Source organism: Myotis yumanensis, unplaced genomic scaffold (genome assembly GCF_028538775.1).
Source record: "Myotis yumanensis isolate MYYU_CA2020_CCGP unplaced genomic scaffold, mMyoYum1.0.hap1 SCAF_3, whole genome shotgun sequence".
NCBI classification, from domain to species: domain Eukaryota; kingdom Metazoa; phylum Chordata; class Mammalia; order Chiroptera; family Vespertilionidae; genus Myotis; species Myotis yumanensis.
In genome coordinates, this window is record NW_027223754.1 from 87766783 (window position 1) to 87788913 (window position 22131).

The window sequence follows — 22131 nt, forward strand, 5'->3', positions numbered from 1 at the left end:
CAACTGCTCCTTTTTTTTCTCTCTTTTTTATTTTATTCTGGGCCAGCTTTAGCTCTGGCTCTAGCTCTGAGGCTTCTTATCTGGTTTGTTTGCCATTCTATAATCGAAACAATGTATAACTTCAGCTCTGAGATCCCGGCTGGCTGAAAGTTGGTTTCAGCTTCTTATTTGCAACATAGTGTACAGTTGCTTAGAGTTGCAACTCAGAGGCCGGCAGCGCAGGAGGGGAACGTTGGAGTCTGCTGTCCCTGGAGCAAGCAAGCCTCATGTTCGCTTCCAGCTGCCTGGCTGCCGGCCGCCATCTTGGCTGACAGTTAATTTGCATATACTCACTGATTAGCCAATGAAAAGGGTAGCGGTCGTACGCTAATTACCATGTTTCTCTTTTATTACTGTAGACTAGAGGCCCGGTGCACAAAAATTTGTGCACTCAGGGGGGAGGGAGAGTCCCTCAGCCCAGCCTGTGCCCTCTCGCAGTCTGGGACCCCTCGGGAGATAACGACCTGCTGGCTTAGGCCTGTTCCTGGGTGGCAGAGGGCAGGCCCAATCCCTAAATACAGCCCCTGGTCGGGCTCAGAGCAGGGCTGATTGGGGAGTTGGGGCGCCGCCCCCTGTCATGCACAGAGCAGGGCGGATTGGGAGGTTGTGATGCCACCCTCAGTCATGCTCAGGGTAGGGCTGAATGGGGGGTTGGGGCACCGCCCCCTGTCACACTCAAGGCAGGGTCGATGGGGAGGAGCGGCGCCACCCCCTGTCATGCACAGAGGAGGGCCAATCAGGGGGTTGGGGCCCTGCCCCATGTCACTCACAGAGCAGGGCCCATCAGGGGGTTGGGGAGCTACCCCCTGTCATGCACAGAGCAGGGCCGATCAGGGGGTTGAGGAGCTTCCCACTGTCACTCACAGAGTAGGGCCGATAGGGGAGTTGGGGCACTGCCCCCTGTCACACACAGAGCAGGGCCCATGGGGGGCGGGGGGTTGGCGCTGCCCTCTATCACCCACAGAGCAGGGCCGAACAGGGGGTTGGGCACCGCCACTGTCACACTCAGGGCAGGGCCGATGGGGAGGTTATGGCTCTACCACATCACACACAGAGCAGGGCCCGTGGGTGGGGGGGTTAGGGCGCCGCACCCTGTCACACACATAGCCGCATTGCGATCAGGGGGTTTGGGCACTGCCCCCTGTCACGCTGATCCCGTTGCCGGGAGGCCTCGCGGCTCTGCTGATCCCGGTGCTGGGAGGCATATTACCCTTTTACTATATAGGATAGAGGCCTGGTGAACGGGTGGGGGCCGGCTGGGTGTCCTGGATCAGGGTGGGGGTCCCTCTTGGGTACCTGGCCAGCCTGGGTGAGGGGCTGATGGCTGTTTTCAGGCTGGCGGGTGACTGAAACTCCCAACCGCTCCTTTTTTTCTTTTTTCTTTTTTTATTCTGGGCCAGCTTTAGCTCTGAGGCTTGGCCCCAGCTCTGAGGCCTCAGCTGCTGAAAGCAGGTATCTGGTTTGTTTGGGTTCTATAATCGAAACACTGTTTCAACTCCAGCTCTGAGATCCCGGCTGGCTGAAAGGAGGTTTCTGGGGTTTTGTTTAGCTTCTATATTTGTAACAATGTTTCAAACTGTAAGCTCAGAGGCCAGCAGCGACAGGTGGGGAACGTTGGCTTCCTCCGTCACTGAAGCAAGCAAGCCTCCCTGTTCACTTCAAGCTGCCTGGCTGCCGGCTGCCATCTTGGCTGGCAGTTAATTTGCATATCGCCCTGATTAGCCAATGGGAAGGGTAGCGGAGGTATGGCTAATTACCATGTTTCTCTTTTATTAGATAGGATATATACAACAACTACTCACAGAACTAAAGGGAGAAACAGGTTAAAATACAATCATAATTGGGGACCTTAATACTCCATGCACAGCTCTAAATAGATCATCCAGACAGAAAATCATTAAAGAAATATTGGCCTTAAATTACACACTAGACCAGTGGTCGGCAAACTCATTAGTCAACAGAATCAAATATCAACAGTACAACTATTGAAATTTCTTTTGAGAGCCAAATTTTTTAAACTTAAACTATATAGGTAGGTACATTGTTATTAACTTAATTAGGGTACTCCTAAGGCTTAGGAAGAGCTACACTCAAGGGGCCAAAGAGCCGCATGTGGCTCGCGAGCCGCAGTTTGCCGACCACGGCACTAGACCAAATAGACATAATTCACATTTACAAAGCCTTTCATCATAGAACATTAGATTATACATTCTTTGCCAGTGCACATAGAACATTCTCAAGGATATACCATATGTTGGTCACAAAAATAACATCAACAAATGAAAGAAGATTGAAATTATACAAGCATATTCTCTGACCACAATGCCTTGAAATTAGAAATCAACTGCATAAAGAAAGGAAAAAACCCCACAAATACTTACAGATTAAACAACAAACTACTAAAAAATAACTTGGTCAAAGAAGAAATAAAAGGTAAGATCAAAAAATATATAGAGACAAATGAGAATGATAAGACAACATATCAAAACTTCTGGGATGCAGTGAAAGCAGTAATAAGAGGGAAGTTTTCTATAATTACAGGTCTATCTCAAGAAACAGGAGAAATCACAAGTGAACATCCTAACTTTACATCTTAAAGTACTAGAAAAAGAAGAACAAAAGCAACCCAAAGTCAGCAGAAGGAAGGAAATAATAAAAATTAGAGCAGAATTGATTGAAATAGAAAACAAAAAGACTACACAAAAAATTAATACAACAAAGAACAAGTTCTTTGAAAAGATGAATAAAATTAACAAACCCATGACTAAGGCAAAAAGGGAAAAGACTCATATAAACAAAATTAGAAATGAGAGAGAAGTCACCACAGACATCACAGATATACAAAGGATCATACTATAATACTCTGAAGGATTATATATGGCATGAGCATTGACCAGACAAAGTAGTTGTCCACACAACCAGCACAGGCATAGGGCATAAAGCATACCTGCTAAACATTGAGTGTAGTTCATTCATCTATATAGAATATCATGATCATGTTCTTAAAAATATTTAAAGAAATGAGGATATGTTTATTATAAAATATCTTGTTAGAAAAATCCAAGATGCTAAACTTAATTAAAAATATGTGCCTCAAATTTTTATTGTATTTTTTACATAAACATTTCCTTCCATACGGATATGGAAAGATTACAAAAATGTTAATGTTGGATCATTGGTGATTATTTTCTTCTTGTATTCATGTATGTTTTTCAAATGATCTATTATAAACCTGTATAGTCAGGTTTTGCCAAAAATCACCATGCTACATAAAATCATGCAATAAGAACCAAAGGAATTATGGGGTATATGAGGTTAGAGCTCGATACTCAAAAACTTTGTCAGAGACATCCTATATAATAAAAGCCTAATATGCAAATCGACCGAAGAGTGGAACGGCTGGTGCAAGGACTGGTCGCTATGACACACATTGACCACCAGGGCGAAGACACTCAATGCAGGAGTTGCCCCCAACCTGCAGGACCCAGGTCAGCCAAGGTGGATGCCAGTGGGGCCCCCCAATCACCCTGCTGAGGGAGGCGACCAACCGCAGTGGCGGGGGGCGGGGCTGGCAAGTGGGTGGCGTCAGGCCCTACAAGGCAGGTGTCAGAGGGGGCCCCCTGGTTGCCGAGATGGTTGCCCCACTTATCAGCCCGTATCGCCGACCAGGCCTAGGGACCCTACCCATGCACAAATTTCGTGCATCGGGCCTCTAGTTTTTTATAAAAGGTAGAAACCTGCCCTGGCCAGTGTGCTCAATTGGTTGAGCATCATACCATGCACCAAAAGGTTGCTGGTTTGATTTCTGGTCAGGGCACATGTCCAGGTTTTGGGTTGGGTGCATGATGGAGGCAACAGATTGATATTTCTCTCACGTCAATGTTTCTCTCTCTCTCAAATCAATTTTTTAAAAAGGCAGGAACCAATAAAAACAGTAGCAAAGTTTTACACATGTTAAATGGTCAGAGTATGGCACTTCATCTTGAAATAGACCTGACATTGCTTGTGAAATTGGGTATTAGAAGAGTTGTAGCTTGTGTGTTATTTTGAAACAGTAGAAATGGGGTTATATGAAATCAGCTGGAAAGTTTTAACATCAAATATGAATGGATGTAACATTTAATATGTGGTACAATGAGATGGCTAGTAGGTGTTGTAGGTGTGTGCATATGGGTATTTTGTGTATTCCTTGTGGCTTGGTTCAATTGGATGGTTTTCTGCATTCATGTGGTGTTCCTCATGAATGAAACTGCACAAGGGCAAATGAGAAATCTGCATTATGCTCATACTGTTCCCTAACATATTAATCATGTTAGAACAAATCTGTGTTTTCAAAACAAGTTTTATAGCAGAAATGACTATTACTTTTACATCATAAAATACATGTATATGTATATATATATACAGGGTGAGGCAATAGTAGGCTTCCAATTGTTCATATGGAAAAGAATACAATAATTAATAAATAGTAATACAAGAATAAACTGCGTTTTCCCGTACTCACACTTCTCCAAAATGGTCTCTGATCAGGCCCCCTACACTTTTTAGAATCTAAGGAATTTTCACCAGTCCCCATTTCTCTCCATGTACAAGTTTCTATGCCAACAGAAATCCATGGGTACTCCCAAAGTATTCAGTGACTTTAGCACTTGCTTACCTCACAGAATGTACTTGTTTTGTTTCTAGCCCCAGAAAGTTTCCCTTATTTTCTTATATTTTCATCTATTTATTATAAAGTGTTTTTAAAATATTGAATCAATTGAATCAGTAGTTTACATATTTGGTGATCTGTAGCCTATCATATTGTCAGAAATGGAAGTCTATTTAATACTTCTGCAATTGTTTTGTAAAACTTAAATAGTTATTATATTTATTCTTGATACATTTTATTTTAGTGTGTTACTATAGTCTACATGTCTGTCAAGAGCACTTATAATCTTGATTGAACTATTGTATTAGCTTACCTTAGAAATTCTGTGTCATCTGCAAATTCATTTCAACTCTCAGCCTTCAACAAAGTCACTGACCAACACAGCTTCTGAAAAAAGAAAAAGGTTCAAAATTAATTTTGAAAATCTTTACAGCAAATTCATCGTATTTTTTTTGTTATCTGGTATATACTAGTAGAATTATAAAATTAAATTTCTATCATAATCTTATACAGATAAATCAAATTAAAATAGAAATATCCCTCTACCCCAACAACTTCCAGTGGTAGATCTTTTAAAAAGTAGTAGGTAAACTGAAGGCAAATAGCCCTCATCTTCTACAGGAGGAAACACACTTATTTAAACTAGTATGAAAAGAATATGCGAAGCTTAGAAGAGCTTTGAAGTGTCACACAGAGAAGTTTTGAAGGGTGTTTTGCTTTTAACAACATCATGAAAACCCATGCCCACTGGTTTTTGTTTCCTTTTCTGCTTTGTCATACTTTTAGTTCATGTCTTTTAATAATTTCAGTCATGAATAAAATCTTTGTAAAATTTTTATCTCCAAAATCAATATAAGGACTTGTGTGTGTCAGTGTGTGTATTTACAATTTCCCATCAGAGACAAGAGAAAACATACACTGCTCTCCTTTAGTTCACTGCTCTTGCATGAAGAACGACAAACCACTAACTTTGGTTCTGCATCTTTTATTTTCTGAGCAGCAACTACAGGTTTAAATAAAACATTTAGTTTTTGATGTTCTTTCTTCTCAATATATGATGTACACCCTGCAATAATGTATTAGAAAAAGCACTGGCTTTGGAATCATATGGATCTCGTTTAAATCTCAACTGCTCTAAACCTCATAGGAAAATATCATGAGTCTTTTTTTTTTAACTGACTTTTTTATACTGCTTGATGACCTGCTTTTTTTATTTAACAATATATTAACTACTTTCCATATCAATATATGAGGCTCTCTGTTATCTTTTTCATGCTGCATAGTAATTTATTTTAAATTAACTTAAAAAATTTATATTTACCTTTTGAAAAAACTTTTTTAAAATTTATTTTATTGTTGAAAGTATTACAGATGTCCCCATTTTCCCCCTTTACCTCCCTCAACCCGCCTCCCACCCCACCCCAGGCCTTTACCTGTCTATTGTCTGTGTCCATGGGCAATGCATGTATGCATATAAATTCTTTGATTAATCTCTTCTCGCCCTCCTTCCACCTTTAAATTGATTTTTACAGAGAGAGAGAGAGATAAACATAAATATGTTATTCCATTTATGTATGCATTAATTGGTTGGTTTTTGTATGTGCCCCAACTGGGGATTAAACCTGCAATCTTGGCATATTGGGACAACACTTTAGCCAAGTGAGCTACCTGACCAGGGCCAATATTATGAGTATTAATGGATAGCAGCAAAAGCCTAATGATATAGCAGCAAGAATTATCTACACTAATAAAAGAGAAACATGGTAATTGGCGTACGACCGCTACCCTTTTCATTGGCTAATCAGTGAGTATATGCAAATTAACTGTCAGCCAAGATGGCGGCCGGCAGCCAGGCAGCTGGAAGCGAACATGAGGCTTGCTTGCTGCAGACTCAAACATTCCCCGCCTCACTTGCTGGCCTCTGAGCTACAACTCCAAGTAACTATGTACTATGTTGCAAATAAGAAGGTAAACAAAACCCCAGAGACCAGCTTTCATTCAGCCAAGCTTTAGCAACATTGTATCGATGTTTTCAGTGGCGAGGCCTCAGAGCTAAAGCTGGCCCAGAATAAAAAAAAAAAGAAAACAAGGAGCGGTTGGAAGCTTTAGTCACTTGCTTCCGGAAAACAGCCCTCAGCCCCTCACCCAGTCTGGCCAGGCACCCCAGTGGGGACCCCCACCCTGATCCAGGACACCCTTCAGGGCAAACCAGCCAGCCCCCACCCTTGCACCAGGCCTCTATCCTATATAGTAAAAGGGTAATATGCCTCCCAGCACCAGGATCAGCGGAGCAGCGAGGCTCCCGGCACCGGGATCAGCGTGACAGGGCGCAGCGCCCAAACCCCCTGATCGCCCTGTGGCTGTGTGTGTGACAGGGGGCGGGGCCACAACCTCCCTATCTGCCCTGCTCTCTTCGTGACAGGGGAAGGCACCCCAACCCCCTGATCAGCCCTGCTCTGTGCCTGATAGGGGGGAGCTCCCCAATCCCCTGATTGCCCTGTGGCTCTGTGTTTGACAGGGTGCAGCGCACCAATCCCCGCCTCGGCCCTGCTCTGTGCGTGACAGGGTATGGAGCCCCAACACCCCTGATGGGCCCTGCTCTGCGCATGACAGGGGGCAGCGCCTCAACCCCCTGATTGGTCCTGCTCTGTGCATGACAGGGGGTGGCGCCGCAACCTCCCCATCGACCCTGCCTTGAGTGTGACAGGGGGCGGTGCCCCAACCCCCCAATCGGCCCTACCCTGAGCGTGACTGAGGGTGGCATCGCAACCTCCCAATCCGCCCTGCTCTGTGCATGACGGGGCGGCACCTCAACTCCCCAATCAGCCCTGCTCTGAGCCTGACCAGGGCCTGCACCTAGGGATTGGGCCTGCCCTCTGCCACCTGGGAGCAGGCCTAAGCCAGCAGGTCGTTATCTCCCGAGGGGTCCCAGACTGCGAGAGGGCACTGGCCGGGCTGGCCGCTGCCCCCCCCCGCCCCGAGTGCACAAATTTTTGTGCACCGGGCCTCTAGTCTAATCTAATAAAAGAGAAACATGGTAATTAGCGTACGACCGCTACCCTTTCCATTGGCTAATTATCAAGATATGCAAATTAATCACCAGCCAAGATGGCGGTTATCTGCCAACAAAGATGGCGGTTAATTTGCATATGTAGGCACAATGCAGGGAGGTAAAAGGGAAAGCAGGAAGAAGCCCCCTGGCACTGACAGTGATCGGAAACCCAGGGGGGAGCTAAGAGCCAGGGTGCAGGGCAAAGGCAGCCCCCAGGGTCGCCTTTGCCCTGCCCCCCAGCCATGATCGGAGAATCCTGCACCTTTGCCACACTGGCCAATGATAGCAGGAAGTAGGGGTGGAGCCAGCGATGGGAGCTGGGCAGGGGCAGAGCCCACAATTGCGGGGTGGCTGCAGCTGCTGGTCGCTGCTGCCCGGGCCTCACGCCTCGGCCAGAGGCGTTAAGCCTGGGCAGGGGCGGTGCCAGGCATCATGGGGAGCAGGGGCAGAGTCGCTGATGGTGGGAGCTTGGGGTCCCCTGCCCAGGCCTAATGCCTTGGCCACAGGCATTAGGCCTGGGAAGGGGTGGAGCAGGAGGTCCCTTGGAGAGCTGTGGTCCCCTGCCCAGGCCTAATCCCTTGGCCAGAGATGTTAGGCGTGAGCATGGGCAGAGCCAGCGATCGTAAGCAGGGGCGGCGTGGGAGATCGTAGGGAGCTGGGGGTCCCCTGCCCACCCTGATCCGGGACACCCTTCAGGGCAAACCAGCTGGCTCCCACCCATGCACCAGGCTTCTATCCTATATAATAAAAGGGTAATGTGCACATGCAATTTTTTTTTCCAAATATATTTTATTGATTTTTTACAGAGAGGAAGGGAGAGGGATAGAGAGTTAGAAACATCGATGAGAGCGAAACTTCGATCAGCTGCCTCCTGCACACCCCCTACTGGGGATGTGTACGCAACCAGAGTACATGCCCTTAACGAGAATCGAACCTGGGACCCTTCAGTCCGCAGGCCGACACGCTATCCACTAAGCCAAACCCGTTAGGGCGGTAATGTGCAAATTGACCCTAACAGCAGAACGACTGGGAATGACTGGTCACTATGACACACACTGACCACCAGGGGGCAGATGCTCAATGCAGGAGCTGCCCCCTGGTAGTCAGTGCACTCCCACAGGGGGAGCTCTGCTCAGCCACAAGCCAGGCTGACGGCATCACAGTGGCGATGGTGGGAGCCTCTCCTGCCTCCTCAGCAGCTCTGTGGATGTTCAACTGCAGCTTCGGCCCACTGGCAAGTGGACATCCCCCAAGGGCTGTATCACTGCCACCTTAGGCACAATCCCCCGGGGAGCAGGCCTAAGCCAGCAGGTGGACATCCCCTGAGGGGTCCCAGACTGCAAGAGGGCACAGGCTGGGCTGAGGGACCCCCGAGTGCACAAATTTTTGTGCACCGGGCCTCTAGTCTATATATATAAAAGTCCGAGTGACCAGCCAACTGTCTGACAGCCCGGTAGGTATGATGCGCACTGACCACCAGGGGGCAGACACTCAACACAGGAGCTGCTGAGTGACAGCAACTTTGCAGAGTGCCCTCTCACACTCCAGGACCCCTCGAGGGATGTCGGAGAGCCGGTTTCGGCCCAATCCCCACAGGCCAGGCGGAGGGACCCCTCCGGCTGGAGGGACCTGCTCACTCTGCAGACACCCTTTGAGTCCCGGTGCTGACCCAGGTGCGGCCGTTTGGGGAGGGACCAGGGGAGGTTGGCTCCAGGGCATGTCCAGCCCTTTTCACCCAGTCGCGTACCATCGGCCACCTTCTAATTAATTTCTTTTGAATGTGCACGAATCTGTGCACTGGGCCTCTAGTATCACTATAAAGCAGGAACAGCACTATTCCTGCCATATAACATGTACTCTATCATGTTAGCTGTCCTTATTATGTAATTTTGTACTTCATTCCCACTTTACTCAATCTGTCAAAGGACTTTCCAGACTAAATCTTCTATAATAATAAAAGCATAATATGCAAATCGACCAAACAGCCAAACAGCAGAACGACCATCCGGATGAAGCGGGAGCTGTGAGGGCCAAAGGCAGTCAGGGCTTCGAGGGCTGAGCCCCTTGCATGAATTTCGTGCATCTGGCCTCTAGTTTAAGTTATAAGAAAGTTGATATAGAAGATGATATATCAAATAAAAAGCTGATAAACTTCTAAGACTTTATTCAACAATTACCAACTTTTTGCAACACTTTTACCCAAAAATATACATAAAATACTTTAAAAATAGCAATACAACATTACTGAATATACTCCATTAAGAAGGCACAGCCCCAAATCTATATTCTAAAATCACTAGAAATTGTTCCTTTTCTTATGTGCTATGTCACCAAAATACTGTAGTTCTGTAAATGTGTTTCAGTTCCTTTTTAGATTTTTCTTCTTTCTACCTTTTTATTTTTGAATATGTAAATATACGTGATTTTAAGATCAAAACTATATAAACAAGTTATATTTAGAGCAATCTCTCTTCCACTGTTGGCACCTTTCCCGTTACCTCTTTATACACACAGATGACTCTATATACTATTCTGTGCCTTTGTTTTTTTTTCTACTTCATAATATATTCTGCAGGTCATTCTATATTGGTATATGGAAACTTTCTATATCTCTTTATGACTTCAGGGGAAAAGAGTGACTTGAAAGGGACACCATCTACCTGGAGATAGTTCCATTGTTGCATGTACTTTAATCAGTTCTCCATTAATAGGCATTTTGGTTATTTCTAATCTTTTGCTAATACAAGTAATGCTGTTATAACTAACCTTTTATATTTTACTAGAGGCCCGGTGCACAAAAATTTGTGCACTGGGGCGGGGGGGGGGGGGTCCCCCAGCCCGGCCTGTGCCCTCTCGCAGTCGGGGACCCCTTGGGGGATGACCACTTGCTGGTTTAGGCCCGCTCCCTGGGGAATTGGGCCTAAGCTGGCAGTGAGACATCATTCTGGCAGGCCAGGAGCCCTCGGGGGATGTCCACTTGCCAGCGGGGAGCAGGCCTAAGCTGCAGTCGGACATCCTTAGTGCTGCTGAGGTGGGAGAGGCTCCTACCACCACTGCTGTACTGGCAGCTGGCAGCCTGGCTTGTGGCTGAGCAGAGCTCCCTCTGTGGGAGTGCACTGACCACCAGGGGGCAGCTCCTGCATTGAGCGTCTGCCCCTTGGTGGTCAGTGTGTGTCATAGTGACTAGTCATTTCCAGTCGTTCTGCTCTTAGGGTCAGTTTGCATATTACCCTTTTATTATATAGGATAGAGGCCTGGTGCACAGGTGTGGGCCAGCTGGTTTGCCCTGAAGGGTGTCCCGGATCAGGGTGGGGGTCCCTCTGGGGTGCCTGGCCAGCCTGGGTGAGGGGCTGATGGGTGTTTGCAGGATTGTCACACCTACTTCAGGGTGGGGATCCCCACTGGGGTGCCTGGCCGGCCTGGGTGAGGGGCTGATGGCTGTTTGCAGCTGGTCACACCCCCTTCAGGGTGGGGGTCCCCACTGGGGTGCCTGGCCAGCCTGGGTGAGGGGCTGAGGGCTGTTTTCAGGCTGGCCAAGCCCCCCGGCAACGGAAGCTCCCAGCCTCTCCTTTTCTTCTTTATTCTGGGATTTATTTACCTTCTATAATTGAAACTTTGTTGCTTTCAGTGGAGCTCAGAGCCGGCCGCGGCAGGCGGGAAGCTTGGCTTCCGCCATCACTGGAGCAACCAAGCTTCCTGTTGCTTCAGCTCCGTGGCTGCCGGCTGCCATCTTGGTTGGGTTAATTTGCATAGAGTCGTTCTGATTGGCTGGTGGGCGTGGCTTAAGGTGTAGCGAAGGTGCGGTCAATTTGCATGTTTTAATTTTATTAGTGTAGATGCCAGCGTATCTTTAGAACAAATTCCTTGAAGTTAAATGGTGGGTTGAAGGATAAATGCATACAAAATTTTGCTGGATATTGCCAAATTCCCTCCTGGACTTTTATATCCTTACCAGCAATGCCTCAAAGTGTCTATTTCCTCATAATTTTTAGAGCCTATTGTATATTTTTGGATTTTGGTGAGAAAGGCTTTAGTGTAACTATAATTTTTAGCATAGATTTCACTGGCATTTCTCTTTGTATGACTTAAGTTCAACATCTTTTATATGTGTGTCATCTGCATTCTTTTTTCGTGAACTCTATTTTCATCTCTTTAGCCCACTTTTCTATGGGGTTGATAGTCATTTGCCTTGATTTTTAGGTTTTCATTGAGATTACCTCTTTGTGGTATAAGTTTAAATATGTCTTTCCACTTTGTCATGGCATTTTCATCATGAAATTTTTGTTAATATTGTGGCATTTAGCATGGTTGTTATTTTTTTCTGGGATTGAATCATAGTTATAAAATCCTTGGCTTACAATTTCATAGACTTCAAATATGTTCCATAACTGTCTTGTTTGTATGTTGCTGTTGAGAAGTTTGTTGCTAACCTCTTCTTTATGACTGGAAACCCAGAGGAATTTTTCATTATCTTCAAAGTCCAATAGTTTTGCCAGGACATGACTCATAGAGTTGACCATTCTGGACCAACTTTTCTAATACACAACAAGCTTTCTCAATATGTAGATGTAAGTCTTCTGTTACTTCCAGAAAGGTTTCATGGATTAAAGTTTAAAGATTAGCTCCACTATTGTTTTTCTTCTTAGGAACTCTAATTTTACATATTGTCTATATCAATCACTTTCTGTCTCTTTTTACCTTTCTTCATTTAATTTTCATTCTTCTGGTTGTCTTTCCTCAATGCCCTTTATATTCAGTCAAATTTATTCTTCAGGTACCTTGAATGTTAGCTTCATTTTAAAAGACGATTTTAAAAAAATTTATTGTTAGCATTATGTCTCCTATTTCCCCACATTTTGTCCTCCTCCACCCAGGCTCCATCCCAGGCCTACCTTATACTATTGTCTGTGTCCACGGGCTATGCATATATGCATATGTTCTTTAAAATTTCTTCCCACTCCACCACCCTCCCCTGTATAATCTGTCATTCAGTTCCATACATCCATGTCTCTGGACCTATTTTGTTCATTAGATTCTATATATAAGAGAGATCATATGATATTTATCTTTCTCTGATTGGCTTATTTCACTTAGCATAATAATCTCCAAGTCTCTCCATGCTGTCTCAAAGGGTAATAGATCTTTCTTTTTACTGCTTAATAGTATTGTTCTGTAGTTTTCTTTAGCTCTGTAGTTGGATGTTTTGGGGGAGACTTCAACTGAAATATTTTGACTCTCATTTTATGTTTCCTACTTAAAGTAACTTTTCATGGATATTGTCTACCATTTTCTGTTCATTTTGAGTGTTTTTATTTTCCTAAACCAGATAATAGTAGTACATAAACAGGAGTGATGGATTTGGAAGAATTAGTGGACTTTTTAGTTCAATAGCACTTTGTGTTGGTATATAAAAGTATAGTATTTTAAATCAATGACTCCTTTTGGGTGTGGGGGTGGAGAAAGGATGATCTATCTTTTGTTTCTCTAATTTCCACTACCTCTTCTTTCTCTTTACCACCAAGCCTCTAGGTAACTGATGCCTCTTCCAAGTCATCCTCTTTTCCCAGAAGCAGTGCCTTTCTGAACCTGCCTCTTTGGTCCCATGCACTTTCAAGTCCCTTCCTTTGGTTTAACAGCTCTCAAACCTCTTGGTATTTCCCACCTTAGGGTGGAGTTTTCTTTTTCTTGAGTTAATCTGCATTCTATTGACCCTAGCTCCTGCTTACCTCTCCTGTTCTGAACAATCTCAACCTCACTTGCCACTTCAGCATATGTTCCATAGCTTGCTCTGCTACATTTCAGTTTATTTCCCTACATACCCATAATTTGATATTGTTAGGCAAGGGTGGTGGTGCTTTTATCTGCTTCCTTTATAGATCTGTATGGTATTTCAAAGGTGAGTTGTCATCATCCTATAGAAACCTGGAGTCAATTTTTATATTTTAAATTCATTTTCTAGTTTTATTGCATGTAGTCAGAATTTCGTTTGATTATTTTAGTTTTTGGAACTGAGGTTTTCTTTGTGGTCTGACATACAATTGACTTTTATAACTGTCCCCTGTGCACTTGAAAATATGTATTCTCTATTTGTGGATCTTTAATATAAATATGTGAGAACTACCTTACTGTTATGTACTATGACTAATTTTTTTCCCACTTAACTGGACTTATTTTTGAGAGGTGTTAAAGTCCCCTTAGCAGGTTTCTATTTCTTCATACATCTCTTGTAATTTTTATTTTATGAGAGCTGTTGATATCTCATTTGATAAAGACATTTCAGAAAAAATATTCATTGTGAATGCAGCCCTTAACCTATAAAATATTCAACTTTTTGAGCTAAATTCTGCCTTGTCTGATACCACGATGATGAACTCTGATTTTTAAAAAGTTGTATTTATCTGATGTGTCTTTACACTTCCCTTTATTATTAAAGTTATTAATTCACTTTATTATTTATGCTTTATACAGCTGTATCTTCTGTATACAGCAATCATTATGTTGAGCCCATTTGTTTATTAACCTGGTATTCTTGGTGTTGTGATATTTCATGTCCTATTAATTTTTTGTCTGTGTACACACAAGTAAGTATAGAGAATGTGTATATATCACTATGTTGTCTGTTTTGTTTGCTCTTTTTAGGAGAGGTTTCTTTTAGTGTTTAGTTGTGTATTTTGTTCTTGGGGTTAATTCTATAGTGACATCTTTCTGTAATACTGTTCATTCCCTCCCCCTCTTAAGATAGTATTAGTTCCCTGCTATTAGCAGTAACAAAATTAGTAATTTTCTATTACTTTCTTTCTCCCCCACCACCTACTTTTGATCACTGGTATAATTTTTATTAGTGTTTCATCTTATATGTCAAAGTATGTATACTTAAAGTATAAGTTTCCATCAATCAGCTTCAAGTACTACCCTTTTCCTCACAACTAATTCTTAAGAGGAAAACCATCACTATATTCTACTTTTCATTTACTCTCCTTTCCCCTTCCATTTTTTTTGTGTAGGTTATAGTATTTCTATCTTGTCAGACTATATAACATTTACATACTTTCTATCATCATTTCCATCTTTTAATCTTAGTGCTACGAAAAACATATTCAATGATCACCACTTGACCTAATGTTGAAGATTCTGAAATCATTTCTTGGTTGTCTGAAATCTGTTCTCTAGTATATTCTTCAGGAAGGATTCATAGGAACAATATTCCTTGAATTTTCCCATGTTTATAAATGTTTGTTGATGCCCTGAATTTTTAAAAAAATGTTTTTAGTGATTTCAGAGAGAAAGGGTTAGCGAGATAGCAAAATCAATGATGAGAGAGAGTCATTCATTGGCTGCCTTCTGCACGCCACCCCACTGGGGATCGAGCCTGCAACCTGGGCATGTGCCCTGACTGGGAATCGAACCTTGATCTCCTGGTTCATAGGTCAACACTCAATCACTGAGCCATGCCAATTGGGCAATGTCCTGAATTCTTGAAAGATAATCGAAATAGGAAATATTTATTTCCTTGAATATTTTAAAAATATTGCTTTATCATCTGGCATAAAATAGGTTACTGCTAAAAATCTAATCCAATCTGATTTTCTTTCCCAGTTGAAGTGATCTTTTTTCCATGGATACAAAAAGGTATTTTTGTGTTTCTAAAAAGCATTGTATAAAAATACATCTCAGTGTTAATTGTTCTGGGTTGAATTCTCCAGATTCACAGTGTCTTTCAACATATACAGATTTAAACATTCTCTAACATCAAGTGTTCTTGAATTATAATTCTAATAGCTGTTCTGTCCCATTACTTTGATTTTCATTTTTTTAAATAATTTTTTTAAAGAATAGTTTATTGATTTTTAGAGAGAGAAGGATGAGAAACATCAATATGAGAGGAATATTGATTGGCTACCTCTTGCATGCCCCCTACTGGGAACTGAGCCCAAAAGGCATCTGCCCTGACCTGGAATCAAATAGGCAACCTTCGGTGCACAGGACACCCCACCAACTAAAGAACACTGCCCAGGATTGGCTTATATTTTTTATTGTGAGAACACAAAATTTGTCCTTTTAAGTGCATTTAAGTATGCAATACAGGGGCATTAAGTATATTCACAATGTTATGTAACCATCACCATTGTTCTTTGATTTACATTTGGGTAACTAATACATATATTTTGGTTCTCTTTGCCTGTCTTGTCAATTTTCCTTTACTTCTTTTATGGCCTAGCCATCTCATTTCTAAGCTCCTTTAATTTATGATTCGTATGGTTCTTCAAAGGTTTAATCTTTTCCTTAATTTCTCTTGGCTTATTTTGAAACATATTACCATTTTCATCTGTTTTATGGTCACATTTTTTTATGTGTTTTCCTTATATGATGGCTCATTTTGAAGTTTTTTTCTTTTAACTTAATATACAGTTACATCAGAGTCCGTTTTCCCAAATATTTGTGTTATCCTGGACTGAGAGCTTCATTCCTGTGTTATGTATGGACATATTGAATTTTTAAAAATCCATTCTTCAGTTGAGAGACATTTGGATTGTTTCCAGCTTTTGGTGATTACAAATACAACAGTTATAAATATTTGCAGAGAAGTGATTATAGGTTTTTGAGAATAAACAAATAATCTTTGCTGTCAAAAAAGGGAGTGTAGGCAGCTGCCATTTTGGTCTGTGTGACTTGGCAACTGCCATTTTGGCTCACGTGACTTGCAACTCCCCTGTGGGCCACCATTTTGAATCAACAGAGGTCAACCCCTCCCGTTCTCCTTTAGCCAATGGTGCAAGACTGTGAACCTAAGCTCCAATCAAGAGTGAGGAACAGATCAGGTGCATCAGGTATAAAAACCCAGTGGAACACCCACTCGGTGTATGTGCTGCCAGACTCTGTGTTGGTACCGACCCTTCTGCAGAAGTAAAGATATTTGCCTTGCTGCCTCGCTCCCGAGTATGCTTTGTGTTCTACTAGGGCCCCTGATTTTGGGGGCTCACCTAATTTCTAACAGGTTTTCATTTCACATTTCATGAGAAAAGCATATAAAAATAGTGGCATCGCTCGGCCAGCATAGCTCAGTGGTTGAGCATCGACCTATGAACCAGGAGGTCATGGTTTGATTCCCAGTCAGGGCAAGTGCCCAGGTTGTAGGCTCAATCCCCAGTGTGGGGCATGCAGGAGGCAGCCAATCAATGATTCTCTCTCATCATTGATGTTTCTAATTCCCTCTCCCTTCCTCTCTGAAATCAATAAAAATATATTTTTTAAAATATTGGCATCTTATTATGATTTCAAATGCAAATTGAAATCATAATGTGATGCCACTACATATCTCATATAATAAAAAGAAAAACTGATAATGCCATTGCTAGCAGGAAAGGGAAGCTAATGGTGCTCTCTTATTTTGCTGATAAAATTCAACCTAGGAGAGGGATTAATAGGTCATATAATTAGGGTGTTTGTTTTTGTTTTTTTAATCCTCACCTGAGGATATGTTTCCATTCATTTTTACAGAGAGATGGTATAAGTACAAAGTAGTCCCTAGGTCTGCAAGTTATAATAATAGGCCACAAGGTACCAACCTTACTCTTCCCAAATACAAATACAGAAACCTACCAGAACCATCAAAAATTCATGAAATCATAACTGAAATGATGGAATTGTCCCTGTCCAGTGTGGTTCAATTGTTTGGAGCATAGTCCCGTGCACCAAAGGGATGTAGGTTCAGTTCTTGGTCAGGGCACAAACCCAGGATGTGGTTCCATCCCCAGTTGGGGTGCATACAGGGGACAACTGATCACTGTTTCTCTCTCACACTGATGTTTCTCTCTCATACTCCCTCTCTAAAATCAATAAAAAAGCATCTTGAGGAGGGGATTTAAAGAAAAACGATGGAATTGTTACTTAAAGCATATATAAAAAAAACTTTATGAATATTAAGATAGAGAACAAAAATCCTAATCCTATTGTGTTAGGCAGTTAGACAGACATGAGTAGAGCAAGGACAATGGGCCAGGTACAAAAGGTCACCAGACTGGGAAGCCCTAGGTGCCTAGGAAAGGACAATTGTAGGGTGGGACCTAGTTCCCAAGGTGAACTTTCCTCCCTTAGAATATCTCTTGTCCTACAGTTTGGACCCCCTGACCTTTCCTCTCGAGAGATATCATCGAGGCCTCAGTTGTATTTCAGCTTCAGGGTCAGAAAGTAAAAAAAACACCAGACCAGCAATCCCATGGATGACCTCAGGACCAGCTGCATTGGATCATGACCCCCTGCCCTGGTGCCAACCAATCAGTGGAGACTTAGACCCTGAAAGGACACACCTGGAAAGCTGCTGAATATTCCATTGAGATCTTCCCCTGGGACCTCCCCTAAAATCTCCACCCTTAAAACCCTTAGGACAGAGGACCCAGTGAGCTCTCCTTCCAGGGAGCATACTCTTGCCTTTCTCTCTACACTCCCCCATCCCAGGCTCGTTACCTGCTTCCTCACTCCTAAGCTTCCAGGGCCCTTCCTTTGCCTCTATAACTTGTTTCCTAAGCCCATTTCTTCTAGGAATTACTTTTTCTACTTCTGTGATTAATCAAGTAAATGTTCTCTTATAGTTTGGGTCTTGGCTCTGAATTCTTTCCTAGCCAGAATTCAAATACTGAGGTTGCTGAACCCAGATCCAGTCTGATCCCACCGTGTAATACCTGGTGCAGTTCCCACTGCCTACAACACTACCATCACTTACAAATAGTCTGTATACCCTACCATAATACATTTTGTTGTTGTTCATCCTCGCCCAAGGATATTTTTCCATTGATTTTTGGGGAGAGTGGGAGAGGGAAAGACAGAGAAACACAGATGTGAGAGAAAAATTGATTGGCTGCCTCCTGCACGAGCCCTGACCGGGGAGGTGCCTGCAACCAAGGTACGTGCCCTTGACCGGAATCGAACTCGGGACTCTTTGGTCGGCAGGTCAACACTCTATCCACTGAGCCAAACCGGATAGGGCCTACCCTAATACATTTTAACCTTTAATGTAAGCATGCAGCATATAATGGCAGGAAGTGAAGCAGCCATCTTGGTCCATAAGATGCAGCTGCATGATGAGGATGGTAGAGGAACAGGTTAAAGGGAGCTTAGGTCTCTGACAACTTTTTGTAGCAAAGCTACCTCATTAGTTCATTCTTTTACACATGGAAGAAATACATTTTTAATATTTAAAAATACTTTTCTCAGTCACAGCAGCCAAACCTGTATCTTAACTAATACAAATTCCAAGTTGAGGAATGTGGACCTTGTCAATAATACAGTGTCATATAAGTGTGTGTTTTTAATTGATTTGATAAAGAGAGGGAGAGAAATAACGATCGGCTGCCTCCCATACATACTAGTATGTGCCCAAACCGGGGAATCAAACCCACAACTTGGCTTTGTGCTCTTACCGGAATTAAACCCACCACCTTTTGGTGTGCAGAACAACGCTTCAACCAAATAAGCCACACTGGACGGGGCTCATTAAGTGTTTTGTTTTTTTAAAAAATATATTTTATTGATTTTTTACAGAGAGGAAGGGAGAGGGATAGAGAGTTAAAAACATTGATGAGAGAGAAGCATCGATCAGCTGCCTCCTGCACACCCCCTACTGGGGATGTGCCTGCAACCAAGGTACATGTCCTTGACCGGAATCGAACCTGGGACCCTTCAGTCTCCAGTCCGACGCTCTATCCAGTGAGCCAAACGAGCTAGGGCCATATAAGTGTTTTTAAGAAAAAGGGCCTACTGTGATAAATTGAATGTCAGTAAAAAATTTTAACAAGGATGGGGTCAAGGATAGGTAACCAGGCATAACTCCAAGTCTCCCACTCCCAGACATCGGCGTCAAGGTCCTGCTTAGACCCTTGTAACTGTAAATCAAGGACATGTGTGTTTTCTGGGGATAAAAGCTCACGGAACAGAAAGCTCGGGGCTGTTACAGGAAAAAGCCTGTGGCAGTCACTGGCCAGTTTCAATAAATCCTCGCTTGCTGTTTAAGACCTAATTGGAGGTGGTGGTCTTATTCTCGTGAATGTTGGTCCACAACATTTGGAGGCCGCAGTGAGATACCCAGCAGGGGAGAGAGGGACCCCCTATCTAGGGCAGGAGGCTCTCCCCCATCCATCACCGGGTAAGCGGCGAGGACTTATTGAAAAATCCTGCAGGAGGTAAGGAGGCGCCTGGGGCGAGATCTCACAGGGGAGTCAAGGAGAGGGCTGGACGCAGCACCCCCTCCCAACTCCAGCCGGTGGCCACGGCACAGGACTTGTCTGTCTGGTGTTTGTTGTCAAAATGGGACAGTCGTCCTCTGCTTCTGTGTGCTCCCTGCTGCAATGTTTTCTTAAGAATTTTCAGGACTTCAAGAAGAGAGCCGGAGGCTACGGATATGATGTTAATGCTTTCAATTTACAGCGATTCTGTGAACGGGAGTAGCCCACTTTCCAGGTGGGGTGGCCGGATTCAGGGTCTTTTGATCTGACCACCGCCTACCAGGCCCAATATGTCATATACGGCTGCCCAGGGCATCCTGATCAAATTCCTTATATTCAGGTTTGGGTTGACATATTGTCCAAGAAACCCCGGTGGATGAGGGCATGCCTCCCGAGGGGAAAATCAGGACAGAGACAGACAATTCTTTTGGCCGGGCCCCAGAAGGGAAAGGCTCCCCCGGTCCTTTAGGGAGAGCAGGAAGAACCCATTAGCCAGCCGCCCCCTTATGTTCCCCCGGACCCACTGGCGGGAGGGGCTTTGTCGTCCTCCAACCCCTTTAGTCCGTCTCATACTAGACAGGGAACGGAATATGGAGCTTCCGGGGGTGTTAGGCCTGCGGCCCCAGTGCCTCTCCTGCCCTTGAGGCAGGCTGGGCCACCGGACCTGGGCCCGGACGGCCAGCCGTTCATGATTTATGTCCCTTTCTCAACTAGTGATTTGTATAACTGGAAGAATCAAATCCCTCTTTTTCTCAGAACCCTCAGGGTCTGATCTCTCTGCTGGAGTCAGTCTTTTTTTTACCCACATGGGATGACTGCCAGCAGTTACTGCAGACCCTCTTCACCTCAGAGGAGAGAGAGGGTGAAGGCGGAGGGAGGGAGGACTGCTTTTACCCGAAACTCCCACTGTTTAAAGGGAGATGAACAACTGGACTGGGAGACAGGGGGATTGGTCGAAGAGATCAAAAGTAAGAGGAAAAATCTGTGGTGGAAAGCAACGGGCCCTGGGCTGAGAGATAGGGGCGGAGTTTCAGCAGTTATTTTACTGGCTACAGACCACTATGCAGGCATAGGGGTTTCATCTGTAGCTTACCAGCAGATGCCTTATCAACTGGCCGAAACCTCGTTGGGTTAGGAGGACTGGAGGCTGCATATTGAACTTATAGACTGCAGTTTGCTAGGCAGAGGTCCAAGCCCAGTTGTATAGGGGGTAAGCTACCTGTGTACAGCAAAACAATTTTCTCCTGTGCCAGAATACATTTTAAGGAAACTGGACAGACTGAGTTTATAGCTAGAAAGAAGAACTGGCTGCAATGCACAGCCCTAACAGTGGCCTGCAAAAAACTGTATAATAACAGAAGATTTAGCTGCCTGAAGTGGCCATAGTGCCAATATATTTCATTGTATTAATATATTGTATTAACCTTTGATTCTCTTACAGGTTTGAATGTAGCTGTATCTGCCAGCAGTTGCTGTAGACCAGTGATGGTAGTAGTCTTTAGGAGTAACTGGCAAGTGTCCAGATTCCCACACTGAGGGCCATTGTTATGGCTATGTGTTAGCTGTCCTAGAAGGGGGCTATGTGGGGTGAACCTCAAAAGTAGAGGGTGCCTAGCTGCCGAGAGGGCAGGTGCCCAACTGGGCAAAGAAAAATACCCATTAGGTTTTGGTCTCTATTGAGAGACAGTTGATAGTTAGCAACTTGTATACTGTCTTGCAGGCCTGTGTGACCATGCCCATGTCAGGGGTGGCACAAACCTCAACTGTAGGAAACTAGGGAAGGCCTGTTTAGAACAGGTTAGTAAAGTGGTGAATACTAGCCCTCTGTTACAGGAATTACCGATCCTGTGAGGTCCTGTGACATGTAAAACCTTGTAAAGAAATAAAGCTCCTTTAGTCCGTTATAAGAAAACAAGTCAAGTAAGGGAAACCCTACTACAGGGACAGCTCTGTCTATTAGAATATAGACACGTTGTAAATTTCTTCTTGCCATTTAAAGACAATTACTCTGAAGAGTCCATGAAAAGGGACTGGCAAGGAAAATCAGAAAATCTTAGAGCAGGTCAGTATGTTTTTCTCCTTATAGAATTCCTCCAAAATTTAGCAATGCTTAATAAATCATGGCAATACATTTCTTTGCATAAATTCAATAAGACTGGTTCCTAATAGTG

The 22131-nt window shown here is 43.8% G+C and overlaps 1 protein-coding gene across 9 annotated transcripts in view; it reads right to left on the reverse strand.

The window, feature by feature from the left end:
• CAB39L (calcium binding protein 39 like) overlaps window positions 1-22131 on the reverse strand; it is a 157467-nt gene that overhangs the window by 122810 nt on the left and 12526 nt on the right. For 7 of the 9 annotated variants that reach the window (XM_070409076.1, XM_070409075.1, XM_070409077.1 and 4 more), the window contains exons 2-3: window positions 6124-6202; window positions 5004-5077 (exon numbers count right to left, since the gene is read on the reverse strand). The gene's annotated coding sequence lies outside the window, so the exon portion shown is untranslated. The remainder of the gene's footprint in view (window positions 1-5003; window positions 5078-6123; window positions 6203-22131) is intronic. The other 2 variants (XM_070409072.1, XM_070409071.1) reach the window with 1 other exon arrangement.